Source organism: Pyxicephalus adspersus, chromosome Z (genome assembly GCF_032062135.1).
Source record: "Pyxicephalus adspersus chromosome Z, UCB_Pads_2.0, whole genome shotgun sequence".
Lineage (NCBI taxonomy): Eukaryota > Metazoa > Chordata > Amphibia > Anura > Pyxicephalidae > Pyxicephalus > Pyxicephalus adspersus.
This window is the reverse complement of record NC_092871.1, coordinates 11,338,334-11,350,823: the sequence shown is the minus strand read 5'-3', so window position 1 is coordinate 11,350,823 and position 12,490 is coordinate 11,338,334. Positions and strand designations below refer to the sequence as shown.

The 12,490-nt window shown below is 36.5% G+C and overlaps 1 long non-coding RNA gene across 1 annotated transcript; it reads left to right on the top strand.

Moving 5' to 3' along the window:
* The first annotated feature begins 8,188 nt into the window (after positions 1-8,188).
* Positions 8,189-11,153, top strand: LOC140343826 (uncharacterized). Its single transcript, XR_011923416.1, has 3 exons — positions 8,189-8,305; positions 9,571-9,589; positions 10,504-11,153. It is a non-coding gene; the product is annotated as an uncharacterized lncRNA (long non-coding RNA).
* Positions 11,154-12,490: the final 1,337 nt, after the last annotated feature.

The window sequence follows — 12,490 nt, the reverse complement described above, 5'->3', positions numbered from 1 at the left end:
AAGCCATGATGAGTAGCATTTGATTTTTTACAGTTTCACCTAAGTAAAGAATCAATACAATACAAATACAATACAATTTATTCTTTCCTTCCCAGAATTCCTGTGTCTTAGGCAGAAATTAAACATCTGTCTAGAGTGATCTGGGACTCCATGATCAAACAATAAATAATATCTGCAATCTTTCATAAAGCTCTCTCCCAATCAGAGTGATTTTGTAGTGACAGATCACCAATTAGCCTGAACGTATGCTGTGTACCAAATATAATGGCATTGTTGCTGTCTCTGCTGCTATCTCTGAACAAAACAACTTCTTGTCACTCCATGAAAGAATAGGTTGTAGCATCTTGAATGGGTAGATGATTCACTCTGGATGGGTTTCAGCCCCAAAGTAGTGATGTACTAAATCACTTACTTCCTCGAGCACTGGGTCTCTGTTCCCACAGGTGGCTGTCTTTCCTTGCAGGTTTTGCCTGGATTTCAGATACCATGGCCAGTCAGAAGACAATTCTCTTTATTGACTAGAACTGCAGCTGAACCCATGCCTTACCAACATATGTCAAGAGTGCCTCCAAGTGTGCCTGTGCCTCCAATGACCCGTAACTTCCAGTGACCCTGTGCCCCCTATGTTAGTGTGTACCTTCCAGATTATCAACCTCGACTGGATTTTCACCATGCCCACCTGAAACTTTTTGTCTGTCACTGATACTAAGACTTCCTCTCAGTCAGGGGTCCCTCACCCTTTAACTGACTTCCCTGGTTTGCCAGAGGGCCATAACTTTACTTTAGCTTGCTGTGTAATATTAAAATAGTTATGCCTTCTCCAGCGTAAAGATAACAAGTAGTGATATGGGTTGGTGTAAAATAGCCCCTAAAACACAGCAAGAACTAATCTTTACTAATCAGCATATTGATCCAGAAGTGGGGCCTGAGCAGGAGTCTGGAGAGGGGTCCTCTGAATGTGTGCTACTTAGCCTTTACATGCTTTAGCTGTAAAACGTCATGAGGTTATCTCTACATATGTGCCCAACTACCAATGTGGTCATTACTCAACCACTATAATATCAACACTAATATAGATTATAATCAAATACTCACTATATTTACCTCTGCAGTTGTGACATTAGCCATGGGTTCCATTAACCAGTGTTCCTAAACTGGGGTTTCTCCAGAGGTTGCTAGGGGTTCCTTAAGCAATGATTTCCTTGATTCATCAATGATATCTTTGGCTATCTGTTAAGGGTGACATTCCTCCCACTACAAGCAATGTAAGAGGCATTCTTCCCACTAACCACACCACACCAATATACTGTGAGCTGTGGATATAGTAATTTTAGCAGGGGTTCCCTTAAGACCTGAAAGCATTTTCAGGGGCTCCTCCATGTTAAAAAGGTCGAGAAAGACTAAAACAGACAATAGAGAATCTTCTACAAATAAGATAAATTAAAAAATAATTAACACAATAAAAAAATACAATATAATTAATAAAATAAAACAATTCAGCATGTTAAATATTACAGTGTCCTAAAACAAAAACTACAAACGAAATGTTTTTATTAATTAGACCCCTGTAATCGATTTCTTTTTTGTGTATTACTAAGTGTCTGAAAAATATTAGTAAAAAATGGTAACATTTATTTCTGTAATAATGTCAGGAGGGCTTTTTGTACTAAATGACATTTGAGATGAAAGAGTTTATTATCCCAATCTCCCCCCTTTTATGTTGGGATGAATACACTATATCATGCAAAAATTACACAAATTGATTTTTTCTTTATAATAAATACAAAATACAGAATGAAGAGATACCACAAATATTGTGTCCATGCGGTGGACAGTATGTAAGCAGCTTGTTACACACAAGTCAAAAGAGGGAGAGACAGGGCAGGTTTGCAATAAAAATTAGTAAATTCTGACAAGCGGTAACTAAATATATTTTAAGTGCAAAAAAATAAAATAGGCTGCAAGCTTTGCGGTGCATGCAGAATTTACTTGTCAGGAAGCTTGAAACTTGGCAGCTGAGCACTGAAATAAGCAGCAAAATCATTGGCGCAATGAAGAATTTGCAGAATGCAGAATGTTTTGGCTCTGCGGGCAGCCCTGGTAATGAGATGAGTATTTGAGAAATTATTTAAACACATGCAAACACTAAGCAATTTTTGGGTGCTTATAACCTTTCGGTAATCATTTTTTTGTTTTGTTTTTTAATCCAAGGTGTAGTTATGCATTAGGAAAGCATTAAAAATGTAGGCTATACACTGCAAATGGCAAACTTTGCTCTAATCAGTGATATCAGAAATGACCCCAATCATTAAAGTATTGCTTTATTAATATTCCATATTTTTATAAATTTTTAGTTAATGTTTATTATTTCCTTTAGTAGTAGTGCTAAGAATAATTTGCCATCCTTAGATTCAGTTTCCTGGTATTGTACTATGTGTATTACCATGTACTTGCTCTTGATGAGTAGTCATCATTATTAACCAACACGCAGTTCTCCTCAATATATGAAACATAAAGACGGAATAGGGAAATTGATGGAGTAACTTTCTTTTGTAACATTTTACTAAGAAGCAGCTGCCCTTTATAACCATTTAACCATAGCATGATGCTATGTTCCCTTTTATGCCTACGTCTTAGTTTACATTGGCATGCACATATTTCTATAGGAGACAATACATTTTGCTTGCGTGTATTTGTATGGGAAAAGTGGGTTAGAGCAACTGTTCCATACCTATTTATTGCATGCATGTATAAACAAATATAGCTGATATATATATATATATATATATATATATATTTATATAGTGCAGGCTAGCTTTATACCTGGGTGTCCCAATGTGAAACACATTAAGGCATTCACAAACTATTGTTAGCATTATGAATAATTCATCCTAAATAAACTAAAGACCCTTGATTTCCAGTAACTTTGTAGTACATTCCTCCTTGACTAACCCTGTTGAGCTATGTATCTTCATGGCTGCAAACTGATATCAGCCTGCAGCACAACATCCACACCACTGGAGGCTCTGGAGAAAACCAGTCTAGCACTTAGTCCCAGACTGTTTCCCCAACATTTAACCCGAGCATTTAAACACCCATGTTCATAATGCCAATTTATTCCTGAGGGCCAACCCACGCCAGAAAGTTTTCTTGATAGGCTGTAAAGAGAATGCATCCTGCAATGTTTGTAAAGAGGTAAACACCCATGAACACCCAAAGCGCCTTCCAAACGCCCAAAAAACACCTCCCAAATGTCCATAAAGTGCACAAAAATGTCCAAAAACACTTCAAACACCCTAATAACCTAAATTGGCATTTGTGGATGTTTTGGGGCATTTGGGTGAAGTTTTCCCCTATTTGTTGTCTTCTTTGCTATATTTCTTGATTTACCACACCTTTAAAAATGCTTAAAAACTCATACAAAAGCTCTATGGGTTTTTATAAGGATCAGCAGAGTAGTGTACAGGACTGAAGGCCTGTACGGGAGATATGTTTCCCCATATATAAAGCATTTTCTCTTGAAAAGCAGGGTGTATTCTGGGACGGAGTTCAGAAATAGTAGAAAGCTACAAGGGTGGCTGTTGACTAATTTTTTTTAGTACTCCGGAATGGAAAAGGTTATAAACTTGGGTTTGGCTTTAGACAAATAGATGCTCTGACTATAAAGAGCACGGGTGTGCTGATAGACATGGCTATGTATTCTATGGAATGGCAGCAGAGAAGCTGCAAACATATAGCCATTGACTGTCTGACAATTTGCCAATCCGGACTGCAAAGGACTGTGGGACTTAGGTGCCAGCTAAGGATAGTTATCTTTGAGTTTTGCATTTGTTTTGCTGAAGAACGATGAGTGATTTTGAAACAAAGACTGTTGTTCGTACAAACTGAGCCAAAGAGGTTAAACCCGCCAACATCACAGTAGACTAAGTGAACTTGTGAATGTCCACAATAGTTTTAGTTTAAAGTGTAAATTTTTTATGTAGTTTTGCTGCCTGTGACCAGGTATGTAGATATTTTTTGTTTTTTTGTCTTGGTGACCATTGCAAGACAGGAACTAATGGTAGGTCCTGTCCATAAAAGAGAGAAAAGGCTAGGCATAGGGGCTACATGATAAGGAAGGAAGAGGAGTCAGGCAAGAATCGGGAAAATGTCGGAGACGGGGTTGGGGTCAGGGGAGGGTCAGAGAGGGAATTAGTCAAAAAGAAAAAGGGGGGTGGGGTGAAAGGGGGAGGAAAGGTATAAGGCCCAAGGGGTGGAAACTTCTTGGAGACTTTTTGGAGTTGAAAACGTTTCTCACCGCCCTGCTCCGTTTGGATGTGCAGGGTGTAGAGTGGGGACACTGGTTGGTGAATTAGGAGTCACGGCTGAAGTCCTGGATGACAAGGGTCTCAGTGGATATATTTTGGTGTGGGGGGAGTTGGTGGGCAGTTCCCAAGGCGGTGCTGGGTGGCTGGGGGCTATTTTGTATATGCTGGCCCTGAGTAAGAAGTTTGGTCATCTGCAGGCTTTGTCTTCCAAACTTCTGCAGTTGTTACTATAAACAGGACAGGGTACAATTTCCAGTGTTCAGGTTTGATTGGAGATGAAGCTTCTCAAGTGTTACTGACTCAGGAAAATGTTTAATATGTTAGTAATAAAAATACATATCTGGTTATTGTAAATAGTTTGTTTCATGTGTTTAAAGGTTTTAAAGTTTTTTTGCATCCAATTTTTCTTCCATGTTGGTATCAGTGTCAATGTCAGTCCTGATTTATGAAAGCTCTCCAAGTCTGGAGAGGATACACTTTCATCAGTGAAGCTGGGTGACCCAACAAACCTGGAATGGCTCTGGTCCAGGACTGAAAACATTTGCTAACAAATAGAAAATGCCATTGCTTTTGCACTTAAAATATGTCTAGCTACGGCTTGTCAGATAATTTACTAAAGTTTTTATTGAAAGAAGAAAACCTGCCTTGTCTCTCTTTCTTACATTGTGACTTGTGTGTACCAAGCTCCTTACACCCCATGGACACGATATTTGTGGTATTTCAGATAACACATTCTGTCTTTTGTAATATTCATAAAGAGGACATTAAGGTAATTTGGCTTGATATAGTAGGCCTGATTTATTAAAGCTCTCCAAGGCTGGAGAGGATACACTTTCATCAGTGAAGCTGGGTGATCCAGCAAACCAGGAATTGATTTTTTTTTTTGTAATTTGCTGTTTGCTAGCAATGTTTTGAATCCGGGACCAGATCCGTTCCAGGTTTACTAGATCACACAGCTTCATCGATTAAAGTGTATCCTCTCCAGCCTTGGCGGCCCATTGGGCACCGACTTCTGAAATGCCCTATTTATGAGAAATCCAAACTTCTGTAGTTGTTACCATAAACAGGACAGGGTACATTTTCCAGTGTTCAGATTTGATTGGAGATGCAGCACATTCTATTTCCCCATAAAGGCTTCTGACGCAGAGTAGTAATTCTTTCTCTACAGCAGTTTTCATATGATACACTTCCTCTTCACAATTACACAAGGAATATGACAGTTCAGAGCTGCAACACCAGATAGGCATCTGCAGAACTACTTTTCAAGACGTGGTGGAATGTTTGTTGTCTCATATTAGATTGTTACAGATGTTACTGAAACTACCCAGCAGAATGTCAGTGCCAAAGGACTGAAATATTAGTGTTATTTATTTATCAATGAATCACAAAATGAAGACTTTCAAGCTATTTATTTTCATTCTACATTTGGCGTTGTATCCGTCAGCAGGTAAGATACACATAACATGCTTACTTCTATTATTTGTTCTATTTTTTATTATTTAAATTATTCTAATTTCTTTAATTTTTTTATTTTTGATAAATAAGCTTTGTGTTCATTTGTAACGTGTGATTAAAGCTACATACACACTTCCAATTTTTATCGTTGGTAAACGAACGACGAACGATCCTGCACGATATCTGCGAACTATCGTATGGCACTGATCCTGTACATACAGATAACGACACGATCGTTCAAAGATATTGAACACACGATAGATGCGATCATTTGAACGATACAGGAAGTGACGTGCACCACAGGAAGTGAGCGAACGTTCGTTCACCGCGCATGCTCAGACCATGGACGATCACTGAACGACCGTACACACGATAGATGGTCAACGATCGTCGTCCAATCCGATCCGCCGGTCCGGTCATTCATTTCCAACAACTATCCTCGTTCGTCGGCGTCGTTGGTTACTTTTTTTACGAACGATTTTTGGCCAATCGGTCGTTCGTCGTTTGTTCGTCGTTCATTTCCAACGATAAAAATTGGAAGTGTGTACGCAGCTTAAGGACTTTCTCATGGGTAGAACTAGAATCTTCCTATACTCTTATAATAGGCAGGTATCCCAGCACAATGGTAAATCCACTTGCCCATGTACAAAAGGATTTGCACACCTCTATTTTTCAAATGGAATGGACAGACAATTTTTTAGACGATCCAACAGACTAAAATAAAAGTTCAGTTATACTTTTTGGTGTGATCCCAAGCCAAATACAATAGTAGCATACTTATGTTTTATATGAAACCAATGGGTGCAGAAACAGTAGCATTTTCCCTTTGCACACTATAAAGAAATGGACCCTCTTTTATTCAGAAAAGCAATAGCAAGGGACCAAGCAGGACCCCATTATATAAATATGCCTGATTAATAGGGGTTACATGGTCTTGATTTTTTTTTTTTTTTTTTTGGTAAAATTGCTTAGCTTTGGCCATTAGCGGTTTAGTGGCACATCCTATTCATATCCTAATATCTAGTACAATAAATATCAATTAATATCTAGTACAATAAATTCAAACACAAAGGTATTAAAAAAACATTTTTTTTTAAATACTCAGAGAGGTGTCTTGACTATTCATTTGCTCTAACAGATTGTTACTGTGTGGTCATTATACTTTCCAGTATCAGCCCTGATTTTTGTCAAAGTTTTTGTATCATAGAATGGCTCTATGTTAACAAAATACACTGTACAGGCATGAGAAATTAAATTCAGGTTTTGCATGATGGGAGAGAATAAAGAAAAATCTGATACTTAGCAGATCTTACATTTAGGTAAATACAATCTTAAATGAACAGCAATACATGATATATTATACCATGCTAATATTTATTTAACAAAGATAAAAATAAAATACAGAAGCAGTGTGTGAAAAATTAGGTACACCTTAACCACTTATATAGAAATTAGGAAGGAAATAAGTAGCAGTCAGGTGCTGAAAATCAAATGCACTTGATTATTTAATCATCATCAAGTGTGATAATCTCTATAATAGCTGAATTTTTGGTGGTCTGGAGCATTCAGGTGTAAGTGCTAAGGAGGAAAGTCATCATACTATAGAAGCAATTGATGCTTCACAATTGGGTAACATACAACGCATTTGTTAATGTTTCCAGGGGTGGATGTCCCAGCAAATTTAAGTTAGACCAGGCAATGCTCAGAGGAACTGCAAAAATACTCCAATAGATGAATTTTAGATTCAACAAGCCTATGGCAGATTTAAACCCCGTTATACTCACCTGTCCCTGTTCCTTGCTGCTATCTTTTTCTCTTTCTAGTTGCAATCTTCATCCCTCTTGATAGGCTGGGCCAGGATGACGTAACTCCCCTGCAGGTGCATGGAAATTTATTTACCCCTGGCAACTGCAGGGAAAGTTGGAATTGCTAAATCTGTGCAATTTTGGCAGCTCCACAAAGTGACTAGATAGGTAAGAGTGCTCATTACAGAAGGGAAATTGCATGATCCTTTTTGTCATAATGCCTTGTGTGATCACAAATTTGTAAAGTACAACTTTTGTACTGCTTTAAATGTTAATTGTTCATGACAAAGTTAATGGGTACAATTATAAAAAGACTGAACAAGTATAGGTTATTTGGAAGAGTTTCCAGGAGAAAGCTTCTCCTCTATGAAAAGAACATAGGAGGCTGGTTTAGGTTTTCAAAGTTACAATGTTATTATTATTTATTATTATTATTATTATTATTATTAAATATAATACTTTCCTTCTGGAAGGAAAAGCAGATAAAAGTAGTTTCAGGGTACATACTCTTGAAGGTAATATACACCTGGAAGCCGCACACTTGCACAATACTTAAAATGCATGTACTGAACACGAATAAATACATTTGTTTTGCCTATTATAATGTAAGTCTTATGTTTTAGGTACAAATGGAGACCAGCACATGACAGTGATCATCCTTTTCGGCATTGTAGGCTTTCAGGCATTTGTTATAGTTGTGCTGCTAGCTGTGCTCTTTAAACGCTGCCTGCGAGGTACGTTATTTTCAACTGTGTATGGATTAAATTTAATTCAATACAACTTCATACTACTTTTCTACTTATTACTAACTTGTCCAATATATGTATGGTGAACAAAGGAACTCGGTAAGATTAAAATTGACCTGAATTTTTATTGTAAGGTACAGAAATGAAGTGCAGAACAACCATTGTAGGTCAGTTTTGGGGAAAGTTCGGCTGTAGGAAGATCAAACGCAGGTGAAAAATAATGGGCCTAATTTAGAGCTCCAAGACTGGAGAAGATAGACTATCATGGGTGATCCTGTGTGATCCAGCAAACCTGGAATGGTTCTGATCCAGGGTTGAAAAATTTTCCCTAAAATTTTCCCTACAATTAGCACATTTTTTTTTTTTTTTTTTTGTTCCAGATTCGTTGGATCGACCAGAATTTCTTATGTCAGTCTATTTTCTCCAGTCTTGGAGAACTTTGAAAAATCAGGCCTATTTAGATGAAATACTTATATTATTGAAAAATCCAAGAATCTGGGAGCTCACTGATGTTCCAGTTCCTGTCCATAAATAAAATAACACTTTGGGCTGCATTTTCTCAACCTGGTATTTCCTTTATCAAGCAAGAACTAAGAGCTGTTTCTGCAGAACAGCGCCATGAAAATATTAGTGGCAAAACAATGTACTGCAATCCCTGTATTGAAAATGCGATCCAAAATTCATGCCGGGAAACTGAATGACCGGATTATCAATGGACAGATTTTTGATAGTCAAATTGTATAAATAATTATATATTATATGCTACTGTACAGGTATATTACAGGTTTCTGTATTTTTATGCACCCTTTTTGATAGATTTTTGTGTTTCTTTTATTTAAAGTTTATTATTACATATATTAAATATTGGACATATTTCAGTGATTTATGCCTAAGCATTATAAACCTACAATGTAAAATAAATTTCCTTGCAAAACAACGTACCGCTTTATACGTAAATTACTTATTCTTATACGTTAATTTACTTAATGAATCATCTAAAATGAATATACAGACCCTTGCAGAATGCTGTACAGGGTGTGTATTGTGTAATATAAAGTAGAATTTTGATATACAGTGTTTTGCTTGGACCCTTTTTATGCCAATACTGTGGTTAAAATAAAATTAAATATCTCTTCTCATTATCTTCTCATATAACTGTTACATGGATAATATGCACTTCAATATCCAGCTGTGTAACTAATAAAAAAAGAGTAGATAAAGATAACAAAATATTTGTTTTCTATTCCTTACAGGTAGGTCCATCACTAAGGATAAGGTATGTCATATAAAATGATGCAATAACTCCTTCGTCCTCCGGAAAAAAGTAAAATAAAGTAAAAAGTACAAAGAGAAAACACACAATTTTAATTGTACTTTTTTACTTTTTTTTAAGTATTTTACTGTTTATGAAGAAACTGTTTAATGAAGAATCATAGCATGTTATAATAGTAAAATACAGTAAAAGAACCCTTCAGTGTGCTGGCTATTCCAATTTTTTTTTTTAATTCCTACTTTCACACATTTTTTCACACCTATTGTCAAAAACGTTTCCACTAAGGCTATGTACACATGTACAATAATTATCGTTGGAAATGAACGATTAACGATCAATGGGCCGATCATCGTTAACAAAAAAAGAGAACAACGACTGGTCAACTGATGACGATGAACGAGGAATGTCACTGGAAATGAACGTCCATTCCGGCTGATCTGATTGGGCGACGATAGTTCGCTATCTATTGTGTGTACGGTTGTTCAGTGATCCTGGATTTTTCGGTGATACACTCCTGTACATGTCACTTTCTGCATCGTTTAACTGATCCTATCTAGTGTGTCTTCATTATTGGTGGATTATATTTCAATGATCGTATAGTTACAGCATGTACAGAATTGTGCACAATACGATCATTCAAAATAATCGCAAATAATTGTTGATCGGTCGTTATTCATTCGTTTTCTAACAACAAATATTGCACGTGTGTACCTAGCCTAACAACAAACTACAAACAAAAACATACAAAAGAATACTCAAACATAAACAAAAAACACACAAGAGCCAATGAAAAAAAATGCAAATGAAGATTTTTTTTTGTACCATGTAGGGAAATTTACAGAAAAATGACAAAAAGTTATCAAATCGAAACTGATTAATTTGCTATCATAATGAAATATTCTTTCTGACTCATGCAGCAGAACCATGAGAAGGAAGCAGAAGTTGATCAAGAACTACATTATTCAGAAATTGGGAGAAAGAAAGAGATTCAACTTCCAAGAATCAGATGCACAGAGGATATGATTACATATGCGGTTATAAGTCCTCAGTAAGAAGAAGTCAATCAACAATTCAAACTGTATATCATCAACATCAAGAGTATAAATGAATAACACAACCACCCAATGCTGGACATCAAGGTGTATCTGTCCACACCCATGAGGAACGAAAATCCACTTTTTCCCCTGTTCTCCAACCAATGTTCTTCACTATAAAATAATGGAGTATTTTTCTTTGCTTCATAACTCTTTTTCACCTAGGTCCCAGGTTCCAATTTTGGACAGGACATTATCTGCATGGAGTTTGCAGGTTCTCCCTGTGTTTGCGTGGGTTTCTTCCCAGATTCCAAAAAACATGCAGTTAGGTTAATTGGTTTCTCCCCAAATGAACCTTAGACTGTATTGACCTTACAGTGAAGAATCCCTTCCTTATCTGGCTTAAAATTCTTTTCCTCCAGACATAAAAAGTGCCCTCTTGTTCTTTGTAATGATCCCAAAGTTAATAATTGGGAAGAGAGTTCTCTATATGGACCATTTATATATTTATACAGGGTGATCATATCCCCCCTTATACAAACCTATTGACCCTAACTTGCATATTAACCGCCTGTGGGGTACAGTGTCAAATGCTTTAGCAAAGTCCATGTACACTATATCAAATGCTATTCCACTGCCTACCTGTTTACTTGCTTCCTCATAAAAAGGGAATAAATGTGTTTGACAACTTCTGTCTTTCTTGAAGCCATGCTGACTATGACTTATAATATTATTTTCTAGCACAAATTTGGTTCTTTATCAAACTCTAGAAACCTTTCCAACTATGGACGCTAAACTAACGGGTCTGTAGTTACCTGGTAATGACTTTTCTCCCTTTTTTAAGATAGGAACCACATTGGTCTTACGCCAATCCATCGGTACCTTGCCAATGATTAAAGAGTCTCCAAAAATTAGAAATATTGGCTTTGAAATAACCGAGCTCAGCTCTTTGAGGACACGTGGATGTAATCCATTAAGGTCCTGGTGCTTTGTTAACCTTAATTTTTCCCAGCTGTTTCTCAATCATATCAATTCTGAGTCATTGTGACTCATTTAAGACATTGCTATTATGAATTTAGACTTGAGCTCTGCCATTTTCCGACATGCTTTAAGGCGCCTACATGCTCAGATCTGATCTTTTTGCTATTAATATTTGGGGGGTTTGCCTAACTTTCCTTTGCAATCTGTCTTTGATTTTGAAGTTTTCCACATTTTATCTAATTTTTACATCTTTTGTTATATTCTTTATAAGTTTCAAATGATGAAGGTAAACCTTCATTTTTATAGTTTTGGAATGCCCTTTTCTTGTTCCATATGGCTTTTGTTAACATCAGCTGTGAGCCACATAGGTTTTAATTTTAGCCTCCTACTACCCATTGGAATATTATTTTCAGTGTGCTTTTGTAGAACAGACTTGAAAGATTCAGATTTCTTTTCTGTGTTTTTATTTTTCCTGTTTACAGCTTACAATAAATGAAATCCTATTATGGTCACTGCTACCCATATTCTCTTTTTTATGCACATGTGTTATAAGCTCTGCATTGTTAGAAAGAGCTAGGTCCAGCAGAGTATCATTTCTAGTTGGGGAATCTATAAACTGTACCCTAAAATAATCTTGTATTAGATTGTATTAGACAACTTTCCCCCGTGTTGCTGTTCCTGTAGTACCACTACTCCAGTAAATGTCAGGGTAGTTGAAATCTTCCATGATTAAAACACTTCAACTTTTTTGCTGCTTTTTCTATCTGTGAGACAAGGAAGGGATAGAAAAATTAGTGTCTCTTTATGGCAAACTTGATTAAAACTAGATAAATCCTTTATTTCATTTGTATAAAATAATCCTACAAGTATACCAGTATACATATATCAT